At 37.4% G+C, this 15,889-nt stretch overlaps 1 protein-coding gene across 1 annotated transcript in view; it reads right to left on the reverse strand.

Annotated features, from left to right (window-relative positions):
* Positions 1-15,889, reverse strand: part of SNCAIP (synuclein alpha interacting protein) — a 163,550-nt gene that overhangs the window by 113,837 nt on the left and 33,824 nt on the right. The gene's annotated exons all lie outside the window — the stretch shown is intronic.

Here is a 15,889-nt window from a genome sequence, read left to right on the forward strand (position 1 = left end):
AGAATGTACAAATTTTGAGGTGTCTTACCTAATAAATTTATGGCCTCTGAAACACGATTTTAAATCTGAGTTGAATCTGTTGTGTGTTTATATAACCTGTGGAGAAGGAACAGACAAGTCTTTGCATGGAATTCGCTTACCCCTCTAGAAACGTCTATGGTATGAGGTTAAACTCTTGAACAAAGAATGCATCTACCCTCCTCACACACTAACTTTTATTCTACTAAAGAGTAGTATGATCTCAAAGCCTAAACATTCCTTTGGAACATAAAACCAGAATTTGTATCCTGGCACTTGCAAATTTGGGAATGTGCCTAGAAAAACAAACATGTTTTCTTTAATTAGACTTAACAGAAAAGAAATACAACTGGAAATTAATATTGTTGGTTTTAAAATGCAATAGAAAATAGAAAACATGGTTCATAAACTCCAAAGAAACCTGAGTTTGTCCTATGCTTTACTCTGAAAAAAGAGTATAAAAATAAATAAAAGGCCAGTTGATCTGCTTTAAAAGGGATGTTTCATTTACTGTTTTTGATTAGTTTGTGTTTTTGCTCATGTTTAAACTCCTACTAGGCTGATCATTGAAAATATCATATAACCCTAGTCACATAATATTAACATGATTACTTCACTATATATTTGCTCCAAGACAATCAACTCAGTCAGGGCAACTTTGCTTTCAATTGCCTTTGCTGAAAAGCTGCATAAACATCCAAGACCAGTTAATTCTTTCCATGGGCTTTAAGCCTCATTGACATGCAGATGAGAGCCTGATCAAATGACAAGCCTGGGAGCCAAGTGCTGTGAATGAGTTTACCCACACAGACATGATGGGGACTCAAGTCTATGGGCCAAGAGGAGGATGCAGCAAGAATTCTCTCTGCTCCCTATCACAGCCTCTCTGGAAGACCAGGGTCTCTTGCAAAAAATATTAAACTAAACACAATTCTCAGAACATTCTTCCTTGAACACAACAAAACATGCAACAAGTAGGAAAAAAAATGGAAATTCTAGCCTGTGCCTTAACAAAATGAAATGCCCAGCTTTCTGAAAGAGAAAGGTGAATGTGAACCAAGGAAGTGCAAACTCAAATGTCTACTAGGCAGGGTGGGTCATGTAAATGAGTCAGCTAGAAAACCTGACTTCTAAGTCAGAAAGAGAAAAACAAATATCGTATATTAATGTCTACATGTGGAATCCGAAAAAAAAAAATGGTATAGACGATCTTATTTACAAAGCAGAAATAGAGACACAGACATAGAAAACAAACCTATGAATACCAAGGAGGAAAGGAGGGTAGATGGGATGAACTGGGAGATTGGGGTTGACATATATACATTATGATATATAAAAGTGAGGGAGTGAAAGTCTCTCAGTCATGTCTGACTCTTTGCAACCCCATGAACTATACAGTGCATGAAATTCTCCAGGCCAGAATACTGGAGTGGGTAGCCTTTCCCTTCTCCAGGGGATCTTAGCAACCCAGGGATCGAACCCAGGTCTCCCGCATTGCAGGCAGATTCTTTACCAGCTGAGCCACAAGGGAAGCCCATTATGTATAAAATATGTATAAAATAGATAACTAATGAGAACATACTATGCAGAACAGGGAACTCTACTCAATGCTCTGTGGTGACCTAAATGGGAAGGAAATCCAAAAAAGAGGGGAGATATAAGTATACATACAGCAGATTTACTTTTCTGTACAACAGAAACTAAAACAATGTTGTAAAGCAACTATACTCCAATAAAAATGTAAAATAAATGAATAAAGACAATCATGAGTTGTTTTGAAAAAATAAAAAAATAAAGCAACTCCAAAAGGGCAGGATCTGGCATGGTCACTCTGGTTTTCAACTATATACAGGCATCCTGCCCCATAGCTAGGACACAGTACATGCTCAATATGCATGCGTTATTAAATACGTTAATAAATGCTGTCATCAAGTAGCTGTATAATTTGTCTCTAGGGGAACCCTTCTTTTCTTTGCTCCAAAACATGGTGCTTGGGTTATACCAGTGGTTTTCACACTGGCTCAGCCTCACCCCATCCCCATCTTGGGCCCTCCTCCTATTCCTGCTTTAACTCAGCAGCTGTTTCTTCCCCTCAATTATCTTATAACTGCTATAATTATTTCAAGCTTTTGGTTAAAAAATACACAAATCATAATTGTACAGCTTAATGAATTTTCACAAACTGAGTCCATCTCCCTCTTGTCCCATCTCAGTCACTGCCCTTCCCCTATCCTAACTGACAACTACCTAAGTTTTAGCACAACAGGCTGGTTGGCCTTGCTAACTTGACATAAATGGAATCACAAAGTATATCCTCTTGTACCTGCTTTCTTCTGCTCAACACGTTGTTGTTTGGAATATTCATCCATAATAGTGTGTATAATTGTTCATTCCTTCCAGCTCTAATTCTAATGATGCTAACTACTAAAGCAATACACAAGAAAAATACTTTTGAAAACAGCCAAGGCAATATAATTGATCTCAGGAATAAACAGAAGCATAGCAGATACAGCCTAGGCAATATCATCTTAGTCTAAATGTGTATTAAAGGATTTTCCATGTTGATGGGGTTCTTCATCCACTGGTGATAAGTAACTGGAAACTGGTGGTGATTCCAGATCTGTTCTAGACAAACTTTCCAGAGTCCACAGTTATATTAACTGTTCATTTAGAGCCATGGCGTATCAACTCTGGTTAACTATATATTTATCTGTAAAGCAAGGTATAAAGTGAGTAGCCTGCAACTCAAATGCATAAAGACAACAAAAAGAAATATTTGTTTAAATATGGACTCATATCTTCTTTTCAAGGAACCCAAAGTTGTTTTATGTTGTCATTTGTTCACAATGATTTTTTTCTTGGCTTGTAACTGTGAGGAATAAAAAGACTGATTCTCTTTACAAGGTTCACGGTGAGCGAGAAAAAGTTCTGGAGGCCTGGAGGAACAGGCAGAACACAGAGGATTTAAAGGGCAGTGAAACTCTCTGTATGATACTGGAAAGGCAGATACAGGCCCTTATACACTTGTGCAAATCTGTCACCTGTAGAACACTGAGAACAAACCAAGGTACACTATGAATGCTGGGTGATAATACTATGCAAATATAGGGTCATCAGTTTTAACAAATGTACCACTCTGGTGAGGAATGTTGATAATGGGGGAGGCTGTGAAAGTAGGGATAGGGGCAGGAGGTCTACAGGAAATCTCTATATCTTCTTCTCAATTTTGCTGTGAATTAAAAATTGCTCCACAAATAAAGGCTGTTGAAAATATTATGAAAGTGGGAGAATTGACAAATATCCAGGAACTTCCCATAAAGCAATTTCTGAAATTCTATACTAATATTTATATTAATAACAATTTATACAGTTGTATCATAGGGAAGGCTGAGAGTCTATTTTTATTAGACAACTCTTCCTATGCTGCTGCTGCTGCTGCTAAGTCGCTTCAGTCGTGTCTGACTCTGTGAGACCCCATAGACGACAGCCCACCAGGCTCCGCCGTCCCTTGGGTTTCTCCAGGCAAGAACAGTGGAGTGGGTTGCCATTTCCTTCTCCAATGCATGAAAGGGAAAAGTGAAAGTGAAGTCGCTCAGTTGTGTCCGACTCTTAGCGACCCCATGGACTGCAGCCTACCAGGCTCCTCCATCCATGGGATTTTCCAGGCAAGAGTACTGGAGTGGGGTGCCATTACTCGTCCTATAAACTTTTACAATAGTAACATTTCAAGCAAAACTGTTTCTAGCGCTTCTCTTTTTATAAGATGAAAGTATAAATCTCTGTGATATTCCAGTATCTGTGAAATCTCAAAAATTGTTTTAGGTGTAAAAGATATCCTGGTGATTTATTATTTTACTTTTCTGCATTTAGGTTCTGAATTTGGGAAAGCAAAATTCCAAAGTTTTCAGAGAAAATGTAGACACTTCATTGAGCTAGGATCAGAGATGAATTTCAAGCAATATTTGGTAACAAGAAAACATTGAAAAATAAGCAGAAATGACACAAAAAAACTAAAAAGAAACTTAGTTCTTTCATAAGTGAGAAATTTTTGCCTTATTTTCTTAAATAATCAAAGATATAGTAAGATCAAAATAAAGCACTTCCTTAAAAAGTTCTGCTATCTAAGAAAACAAAAATAAAGTAAATAAAAATCTTTGATTTTGTACATAAGAGTGCTAATTAGTAAACCAAAGAAACAGGCCATCAAATTGAGCACACTTTTTAAAATGTTAACAATTCTCATTCCGTTTTCAGACTCAGGTAATATAAGACAGGGCAAATAATATTTACTTTCCAAGTTTGGTCCTTCATTACAATAGGACTCAGGAGGTCTGTGAGGTCAAATCTTATCCCAAAATTAAAGTATATGGCCTTTATATTAATATGCAATGCATTAATATCAAATCAATAAATACAAAAGTATATGAAGTTTTAAAAAGGTTAAAAAACATTTTTTAAAAACCTCCAAGAACCTTTTCTGTAGTGAGGAACTATTTTCTAATCCTTATATAGAACCATGAAGAAAGGTTTCTAATGTTTATGTTACCACAAAATCTGGCAAATCAAAAAAAAGCCCACTATAATGCCATATTTACAACTGTCCTTCAGTAAGAGAAGAAGAAAGCTCAGTAATCAGAGAAGATAACTTAACAGAAACTTGGACTTTAATCCTATTAATGAGGGTCCAATGGAAACTCCAATAATTTAAAAGAAAGCTATTTTATCTATGGATTTTTAAAAAAGACATCTTAGTAAAAAAAAAAAAATAGTTTAAAAACATTCCTGGAAATTTTGCAAAGACCCCTGAGCCTTTAATGCAAGCAGTAGTGTGATCTTCGATGACAAGGTAGAATTGGTTATACAAGGAACTCATTTTTCTGGGAGGCAATGGATAAAACCCAGTAAGAGGTGCAGAGGCATAAAAGTAATTAATGACTTTCACAGAAATTACTACATGTACCAACTTAATACATTTGTGAAAACATCATAAAGAAACGCTGAACACCCAAGATTTTCAAGACTGCACTTTGCCCATCTGTCATAAGCCTGGTTGCTTCCAATACAGCCATTAGATGAATCAGACATGCCTGCCTCCTAGAGGATAACAGTGGGTGAGATCACAGTATCTTGCTTTTGGGGAAACAACAGGTCATCATTACTGACAAATCCTTTCTTTTGAGGAAGGGCATCATCTGGTTTTCTGCTTTAAAGCCCACATATTGTATACAAACTCTTCTAGTTTGGGACAGGCTTGGCTAAATTTGCTAAGCAGCCAGCCTTCCTCAATGAGGTCAATACAAACATCCCACTTAGAGGGCTGGGTCCAAACACAGAGATGCTGCATGCTGCTGATTAGTACCCTTTGTCCAGGCCTGTTTAGGTCCTAATGACATCAAACACAAAACAAAAAAAAAAATATTTACTGACCATGCCAAGTACACAACCACTACAGACGAAATAATGTCTTTAATCAGTCGACATTTTTAATTTTCCTCTGGAGTCAAAAAGCACATCTATTAATGGGGGGAAATATGTAAAATGAGAAGAGAAGACACCACAAAACTTATGGTAAAAAAAGAAAAGCATGAAAAAGGATAATACTTTCATATCCAAAAGAACACCAAAGTGTACATGCTGAATCAATAGAAAATGTTAGAGGTAAAATAAGATCTGGGTTATAGTAACTGATGCCCTAGATACAGAATTAATGTTTCTAGCAAAGATCTTCAGGATCAAAGAAAGTAAACAGCACTCAAGACTACTAGCAAGAATAAATACTAAATGTTATTACATTGTCTTTGGTGTTCTGGTTTCAGTTAAGCCTCAAGAAATCCCTCAGTGCCACCCCAATCTCTTGTGAACACCGTTATCTCATCTTCCTTCTTTTCATCTCACCTTCTCATCTGGGACCCACATTTTTCTTTGGCTTTGCCAGGAAGCACCCTGACTCTGGTTTGGACGTCCATCTCGTGACCACCCCATCATATACTTTCCATGATCCCTGGGCTTTGTTGCACACATAAGCACAAAAACCCTAAAATAACACAGTTTTAGCCCCCAAACATTTGCAATTAAAGTTGGTCAGGAATGAGCAGTGAGTCAGTCTGAGCTAAAGTATAGAAAGGTGATTTCTGAGACTTTTCTAGTAATGAACAATGATTCAAGCAAAACTCTTTTAACTGTAAACATCTTGTGAGGCATTATTCTTTGTGGACAAAAGAAATGCAGAAATCTCAACTGTAATATCTATTTAGAGTGTACTGAAATAAAACAATAATGTTAAAAATCATGTCATCCCAATTAAAAATTATATAAGCTGAAACTAATTCTGAGAAACTGAATTATAATAAAAGAAGAAATCTTCTATTTTTAATGGGAACTTACAAAATTATTTGTCATATTTCTTTCTATTAAAACATAAAAATCAGCAAACACATTTATGCATTTACAAGTCTTTCAGGTGAGATGGACTCATGAATTCAGATACTGCTGTGCTTAACTTATTCCAAATGTAGAAATGTGCCATGATCAAGAAGATGCAATTCCTGAAATAAATCTGTACAGAATAAACTTCTATTACAGCTGAATGAAATACTGAGATTCTCCCTGCCATTAGATCCTTTTCCATAATTTCCTAACTTAAGAACTTACTGTGTATCTAATATGAGAAAACTGTACTATTCACATGGGGAGAAATACAGTATAGTGGCTCTTTCTAAAGACCATTCAGCTGATGGGGGAGCAGAAGGGTGTGGAAGTTCAGAGGCGGTCTACAGGCTGGTGAAGATGGGAGGAGGCAAGTCAGGTAGACAGACAAACAGGATGGTCACAGGCAAGGCAGTTCCATCAGAAGTATTTCAGCTCAATGAGGCACCACTGTAGATTTAGGGAATCAGTGAAAGTTGCTGAGTTGTATTCAACTCTTTGCAACCCCATGGATTCTGCAGTCCATGGAATTCTCCAGGCCAGAATACTAGAGTGGGTAGCCTTTCCCTTCTCCAGGGGATCTTCCCAACTCAGGGATTGAACCCAGGGTTCCCACATTGCAGGCAAATTCTTTACCAGCTGAGGCACAAGGAAGCCCAAGAATACTGGAGTGGGTAGCCTATGCCTTCTCCAGCAGATCTTCCTGACCCAGGAATTGAACCAGGGTCTCCTGCAGGGTACACTTATGTGTCTACAGTAAGATGCAGAAAAGAATAGAGAAAGTGAAGTGTGACAAGTCTGAAGAGGCCCTGCCTCCCAGATCCTCAACCTCTCAGGAACACAAGTAGTACTGTGATGTTTTCTTTAAAGAGAGTAATTCAGTCAGTTCAGTTGCTCAGTTGTGTCTGACTCTGCAACCCCATGAATCGCAGCACGCCAGGCCTCCCTGTCCATCACCAACTCAGGGAGTTCACTCAAACTCATGTCCATCAGGCCGGTGATGCCATCCAGCCATCTCATCCTCTGTCATCCCCTTCTCCTCCTGCCCCCAATCCCTCCCAGCATCACAGTCTTTTCCAATGAGTCAACTCTTCGCATGAGGTGGCCAAAGTACTGGAGTTTCAGCTTTAGCGTCAGTCCTTCCAATGAACACCCAGGACTGATCTCCTTTAGGATGGACTGGTTGGATCTCCTTGCAGTCCAAGGGACTCTCAAGAGTCTTCTCCAACACCATAGTTCAAAAGCATCAATTCTTCAGTGCTCAGCCTTCTTCACAGTCCAACTCTCACATCCATACATGACCACTGGAAAAACCATAGCCTTGACTAGACGGACTTTGTTGGCAAAATGTCTGCTTTTCATAAATATGCTATCTAGGTTGGTCTTAACTTTTCTTCCAAGGAGTAAGCGTCTTTTAATTTCATGGCTGCAGTTACCATCGGCAGTGATTTTGAAGCTCCCAAAAATAAATTCTGACACTGTTTCCACTGTTTCCCCATCTATTTCCCATGAGGTGATGGGACTGGATGCCATGATCTTTGTTTTCTGAATGTTGAGCTTTAAGCCAACTTTTTCACTCTCCACTTTCACTTTCATCAAGAGGCTTTTTAGTTCCTCTTCACTTTCTGCCATAAGGGTGGTGTCATCTGCATATCTGAGGTTATTGATATTTCTCCCAGCAATCTTGATTCCAGCTTATGCTTCTTCCAGCCCAGCGTTTCTCATGAGGTACTCTGCATATAAGTTAAATAAGTAGGGTGACAATATACAGCCTTGACGTACTCCTTTTCCTATTTGGAACCAGTCTGTTGTTCCATGTCCAGTTCTAACTGTTGTTTCCTGACCTGCATATAGGTTTCTCAAGAGGCAGGTCAGGTGGTCTGGTATTCCCATCTCTTTCAGAATTTTCCACAGTTGACTGTGATCCACACAGTCAAAGGCTTTGGCATAGTCCATAAAGCAGAAATAGATGTTTTTCTGGAACTCTCTTGCTTTTTCCATGATCCAGGGGATGTTGGCAATTTGATCTCTGGTTCCTCTGCCTTTTCTAAAACCAGCTTGAACATCTGGAAGTTCACGGTTCATGTATTGCTGAAGCCTGGCTTGGAGAATTTTGAGCATTACTTTACTAGCGTGTGAGATGAGTGCAATTGTGTGGTAGTTTCAGCATTCTTTGGCATTGCCTTTCTTTGGGATTGGAATGAAAACTGACCTTTTCCAGTCCTGTGGCCACTGCTGAGTTTTCCAAATATGCTGGCATATTGAGTGCAACACTTTCATAGCATCATCTTTCAGGATTTGAAATAGCTCCACTGGAATTCCATCACCTCCACTAGCTTTGTTCGAGGTGATGCTTTCTAAGGCCCACTTGACTTCACATTCCAGGAGGTCTGCCTCTAGGTCAGTGATCACATCATAGCGATTATCTGGATCATGAAGCTCTTTTTTGTACAGTTCTTCTGTGTATTCTTGCCACCTCTTCTTAATATCTTCTGCTTCTGTTAGGTCCATACCATTTCTGTCCTTTATCGAGCCCATCTTTGCATGAAATGTTCCCTTGGTATCTCTCATTTTCTTTAAGAGATCGCTAGTCTTTCCCATTCTGTTGTTTTCCTCTATTTCTTTGCATTGATCACTGAGGAAGGCTTTCTTATCTTTCCTTGCTATTCTTTGGAACTCTGCATTCAGATGCTTATATCTTTTTCTCCTTTGCTTTTCACTTCTCTTCTTTTCACAGCTATTTGTAAGGCCTCCTCAGACAGCCATTTTGCTTTTTTGCATTTCTTTTCCATGTGGATGGTCCTGATCCCTGTCTCCTGTACAATGTCACAAACCTCCGTCCATAGTTCATCAGGCACTCTGTCTAGCAAATCTAGTCCCTTAAATCTATTTCTCACTTCCACTGTATAATCATAAGGGATTTGATTTAGGTCATACCTGAATGGTCTAGTGGTTTTCCCCACTTTCTTCAATTTAAGTCTGAATTTGGCAATAAGGAATTCATGATCTGAGCCACAGTCAGCTCCCGGTCTTGTTTTTGCTGACTGTATAGAGCTTCTCCATCTTTGGCTGCAAAGAATATAATCAATCTGATTTTGGTGTTGACCATCTGGTGATGTCCATGTGTAGAGTCTTCTTTTGTGTTGTTGGAAGAGAGTGTTTGGAGTAATTAATAGCAGAAAAAAAAATTAAAGAAATATATAGTTCAAAATGCAGAAATGAGTTATTATGGTTAAGAATCCTCTCTTTCTTGTCAATATCTAGCAGGTTACCATTACTTTTTCAAATTTGACTTATGTAAGGGAAAACTTAAGAACTTTTTTAATACATTAAAACAGTGCTAGCAGAAAGAAAACAGCTATATTCATTTTTTTTTGATTCTGCAAAGTGAATCATTGGAAGTTAATACCTTTTGATGTACTATCAGTGGTACTCACTAGAATCTCATAGGAAGTCTTAAAAACAAACAAAAAAAGTTTTTCTCAAGCTCCAACCCTCAGATTCTGATTTAGCTGTTCTTGGAGTGGACCCTGGGAGTAAGTCATTTTAAAGCCTGACAAGAGTTGAGAATTACTGTGCTAAATAAGTATTTTGAGATGAAACAAATAAATACTTTGGGCTTTTAATGAAGGAAACAATTGAGGCACATTTTATTCATAATTACTGGTGATGGATAATTCAGAGTCCATCTGGTGATGAATAGTTCAGGTGACTTTATCATGAGGCTTTCATTATCAGACAAAAATTGGTAACAGGAAAAGGCTAAGCCACTTTTCATTGAAATAGTGAAAAACATAATGTTGGGTTATTATCTTAAATAAATTCATTAAAATTATATCATAAGGAAAATTTTAAGCTATAACTGCAGCAATGAACTGGAGTAAAGATTGAAGCAAGTAGACATAATTTTTCTTTCCTGACAAAATTACACTACAGTTCAGCCTAAACTAGAGCTATTATTTCAAAGAATACTCAAAGATGTCATCAATTTTCCCAGGGGTTCCTCTTGCCCTTTGATTCTAAAATAATTTTCATATGAAGCATCTACTTATGTCCTCATCCATTTCTGTTCTCTCATTTTTAATTGTTCATTGGTCTCACTCTGCTGGATCCTCATTTATCAATGGATTTATATATGATTCAAGCAGTTTTCCAACATCAATTGTTTTGAATTAATGAATTCTTTTTTTATATATATAATTTTATTTATTTATTTATTTTTGACTGTGCTGGATCTTTGCTGCTGCATGGGCTTTTCTCTAGTTGTGGCGAGCAAGGGCTACCCTCCAGCTGTGGTGCTTGCGCTTCTCATTGCAGTGGCTTCTCTTGTTGCAGAGCATGGGCTCCAGGGCACTGGGGCTTCAGGAGTTAGGGCATGTGGGCTCAGCTGTTGTGGCTTCCCAGCTCTAGAGTATAGGCTCACTAGTTGGGGTGCACAGGCTTAGCTGCTCCAAGGCATGTGGGATCTTACCAGTTAAGGGATCGAACCTGTGTCTTCTGCACTGGCAGGTGGATTCTCTACCACTGAGCTACCAGGGAAGTCCAAGAATTAATGAATTCTTGCAATCAATTGGTTATATGGATTGCATGTGTACCATATTTTTAGCATTGCATTTCTTTTGTATGTTACATTGTTGTAAGCATTTTATGATCAGCCCAAAACTGATTAATAAAAACATCAGCTTAGTGAGATTTTAGAAGGCTACTTTTATAACCAGTCACTTCATCAGTAAATATTTTCTTCTTATGATAGTTCACCTTGTAACCAAACTGTGAGGGCTTAGACAATGAAGGCTCTTGTTATCAGAACATTATTTAAGAACATCAAGGTAATGAACAACAGTAATACTCTAGACCATAATGTTCCAGAAATTGAAAGCCAGGTTCATATATCTTTTTTCCCTTTAAGGAACAAAGATGTCTTAACAAATATGAGATAATAAACTTTATATTGTTTCTATGTCCCACATTTATTTAAGGAACATATAAAATGCTTGGAAAATTAAGATTTTCCCATTTGTATATCAACTGTTAATATATTTTGAATGAAAGATATATGTCCCTCCGAATCGGAAATAATGGGAGGATCCCAGAAATTTGAGAAAAATATAAATATAATCAATATTTGTGGTATTTTTTACTTATTGAAAATTAATTTAAGAGGTAAAAACAAAATACAAGTAGTTTCCTTTGCTCATAATGTGTTTGATTATGTTCAATATTCAAAGGCTGAGAAAAAGAGAAATAGGGAGGGAAGCACTTATTTTTATGTTTTTAATAAGCAATGGCATGAGAGGAAAATTCAGGATAAACGTTTGCCAAATTCAACTTTTTTCTCCCACAAAAACTTCACAGTTCTATTTTAGATGAAAAACCATTAGATATTTATTTTCACAATATTCTACAAGTAAGACACAAACAGAACTGCTTGAATACAATGCTCATCATTCCAAGGTACCAGGATGAATGTGTTATTTTAGTTAAAAATGTAAAACATCTGTAGAAATTGAGAGCATAATCAGAAGGGAGACAAATGAAAATCAGTATTTTTTTTCAAATTGAGAATATCTGCACATATGTGAAAGAACCAAGAACTTTCAGGATACATGGAGAAACAACAAATTCTTATATGGTCAGGCTTATGATTTTAGCATACTCTATACTTGTGTGCACACACACAAACACACACACACACTATTGTTATCTCTGCAGTCAGGCCTCGAGCACAGAAGTCTGTCAAGAGACAAAAAAGAAATCATCTCCTAAAGTACTCCTACAACCAAAGAAAGCAGAGCTGGTGAGCAGATGTTCTTTGCGGTAAAGATGCTGTGATGACCACTTTATCCCAGCAAGCTTTGAAAAGCACTACTCACACAGACCTTCCAGAAAGCTGTAATATATTATGGATAACAAAGAACTCAGTCTATCTTTTCAAATAATTTGTGAGTAAAATGAAGAAAGTCAAACAACTCTGGCTTCCTGTAAGTCCTACTGAAGTATATGTTTTTCGCTCCAGCTGCATTAAAATACTGAGTTTAATCTAGTGATAAAAATTGGCTCACTCACATCTGGGAATCATTCCTGCAAAGCTTGCCTCAAACTGTGTTCTAATTATTCGGTAATCTTGTTAATGTGATTTTAAAAGAAACCCTACAAAATCCACTGACAACTGCTTTCATTGTATCCATAATTATATCCATGTCATTAGTGTCTCTTAACAACCCCACAGTTCATAATATATCTCAGCAGTCAACATTATTACTTTTTTGTGACTACTAAAAGATTTTAGAATTGACTTCTCAGCTTTATGCTTAGGCACTGGACATGCCAAAAATAGATCAAATAGCTCATTTATCAACTCTACTTTCATTCACCTAAACCCCAGGAAATGATCAGATAAGCAGATAAGAATGTGAAATTCCTATTACTCAGTGACTAGCAGGAAGATGTGTATTTCAGTGTCTACTAATTTCGCTGTCTCTGAAATTACCTCTAATAATTTTAGAGCTTTAAAACTCTATTAGTCCATGAATCCATGTTTTGCAGGAGAGAGACATTGAGTTCATTGGTCAAACTGCCTTCTACTTGAATGAAGAGAAAAGAGGAAGTTTTATTTTGACTCTGGAAACATCATCAGCTATTTGAGACAAACTCTATCCCCTCATCTTTAACACTGGAATTCTACTTTTAACATGTTCTAGTGATGCTAATGTACTTAGAAAATATAAAACCACACAGAGCAAATCATGGGATAAATGAAATACATTTTTAAGTTTTAAAAAAGTCCTTGCAAGGATGAATTCTAAAGAAGTACAAAAATGCTATCAAATGATACATGTAAGCCATCCTGTTGGATGTGCAAAAGTCACAAGAGCATGATTTTCCTGAATGTCTAACACTTCCAGAAAGACCTGTAGCTATGGGTTGTAGTAGACCATCTCAAGGAAGGAAATCATTAGAGGACATGCTTTCCTGGAGGGCAGGAAAAAAAGCAATTCATACTCATCTCTGTATCCCCCACATCACACATCAGGATGTTTTGCATGTAATGGAAACTTAATATGTCCATTGATTGAGTAAATTCCTAAAATGGGGCTTTCCCAGTGGTTTGCTGGTAAAGAATCCACCTGCAATGCAGGAGCTACAGGAAACGTGGGTTCAATCCCTGGGTCAGGAAGATCCCCTGGAGGAGGGCATGGCAACCCACTCCAGCACTCTTACCTGGAAAATCCCATGGACAGAGCCGCCAGAGGGGCTATAGTTCATGGGTTTCCAGAACCAGACATGACTGAAGCGACTGAGCATGCACACACGCACATTTCCAAAATGTTCTACTATCAGACAGAATTTCAGGGAATGAAAGGCTACTCTATAATCTCTTTGTTTCCTGTCACCTCCACTCATCCTATTTCTATTATAAAACCAAAACCTCTGGCTCCAGATGTTGAGCTATGCTATAATCCATGAGGGATAAGATACGACCACGTTATGCCACAAATGGAGGATGGGAATAACACTGGACAGAGAGCCTCGGAGAAAGGTCTCAGGCAAGGACATACCACCCACATACTACATAAGACCAGGTGAGCCAACACCCCTCCAAACCGCAACAAACAAGAGGAATAGGACCGAATGTTCCTTTGGTTCTTCTACTTCTGTAACTAATTCATGATAAACAGGGCCCAATCCACTGACCCAGAGCTGCCTTGGACTCTTCAGGACTTTACATATATCTCAAGAAGCATGTATGAGAAAAAAAATTCCAGTATTTTCATTAATTATATTGACCCTATGTTTAAAAGTAAGAACTGATAGGTACTTTGAAAGAATTAAATAGGTACTATAATTAGGAAACACATGAGGGCACCCTAATCAACCAACAGCAATAAATCTGAGAATAACACTTTTTTTGAAAGATCAATTGTCACAGACCTTTTGTTGATAATGCTAGTGAATTCTGGTGTCTGCCTATGACCAGGTTGGCTATTCCTGTCATATAAAATTTCAGGTGGTATTCACTATACAGCCTGAAGGGGCTGCAGTCTTCACAGTGCCTGGTACACATGTCCATAATTCTTCAAGACAAAAGCACATTTGGTGGAATGTGTATATTTACCATTTGCTAAGCTGACATCATTTTATCCCATTCATTTCTGAGCCTTATATTTAAGCCAAGGATTTTGTGTTCCATCTTTATGATGAAATTCAGATTTTCTACTAAAGGCAACTACTTCAATTCAAAAGACTGAGTGTAATGGTACTTAAAAACATTTGCAATTGGTTAAAAATAGGGAGCTGAAAAAGTAAGCATAAAGCAAGAAAAGATTTTAAAATACAGAATAAGAATTTTAAACTCAATAAATAAATTATTTCCTTTAAATTCCAACTTCAATTGTTACTTCTCAAACTACAAAACAAGCATTTTAAGGAATGCTGTATTTGTTCTTCCATACCTTCCAATGAAACCGTCTAATGACAGGCTTTTGCTTATTGACACATTTTTCAATGGTTGCTTGTATAAGAAATGTTGGTATTTTCCAACTGTTTTCTGACTTCATGCATCATCTGGACTTTCTCTCCTCATTTCCTTACAGCTCAAGGCTTTCTCTCATCTGAAGCCGTTGTTGGTTGACATGAAAAATGGACTCTAGTACAACTAATTCCATCAAATGAAGGAAAAACCTAAATCTCAATTATGAAACAATTAATTATAAAATCATTAGGTAGATTTTATTATACTTGAAGTTGTGCTTCTTTTCCATTAACAACTCTCTCAATTTATTTTCAGCTATATTAGTGATCTTTAATATCCTCACTCTATTTTTTTATAGAAAGTGTCTCTAAATAATTGACTCACTCAGTCAACAATTTCTCACGGGTTACAAATTATGGGTCAGATATGGGTCTGTGTACTGCACTTATAGGACTAAATAAAACACAAATTTCCTGCATTCATGTAACTTACATTAAAAAAAATTTTTTTTTTAAAAGGCAATTTAAAATTTTCTGAAATGAGCCTTGAAGGTAATTATAGCTTACATTTTGACAGGGAAAAAAAAAAAAACAACAAGCAATATATAACTACAGTGCAAGGAAGATAAATAGAGCAAGTGAGGCTGAGAGTCATAGGGTTGTGCTAGTTTTTAACAGAGTGACTAGAGAAGGCCTGGTAAGATGACACTTGGGTAAAGGTGTCTGAAAAGAAAAGAAAAAGAAACCTATCCTGGTCTTAGACCTTAGCCACCTTATCTTCTGTAGCTTGGTCATCACCAGAGCTGATATTTTGATCCCTCTCTAACTAAGACTTCTCAGCGGGAGAACCACAGAGCAACAGTGCTCAGTCTGGGGTGATTTTGCCCCAGAGGACATGGGACAATGTCTGGACATTTCTAACTGTCATATCTGGGAGGAGGTTACATATTCACATGTGATGGGTAGAGGCCAA

This window comes from Bubalus kerabau, chromosome 1 (genome assembly GCF_029407905.1).
Source record: "Bubalus kerabau isolate K-KA32 ecotype Philippines breed swamp buffalo chromosome 1, PCC_UOA_SB_1v2, whole genome shotgun sequence".
NCBI classification, from domain to species: Eukaryota; Metazoa; Chordata; class Mammalia; order Artiodactyla; family Bovidae; genus Bubalus; species Bubalus kerabau.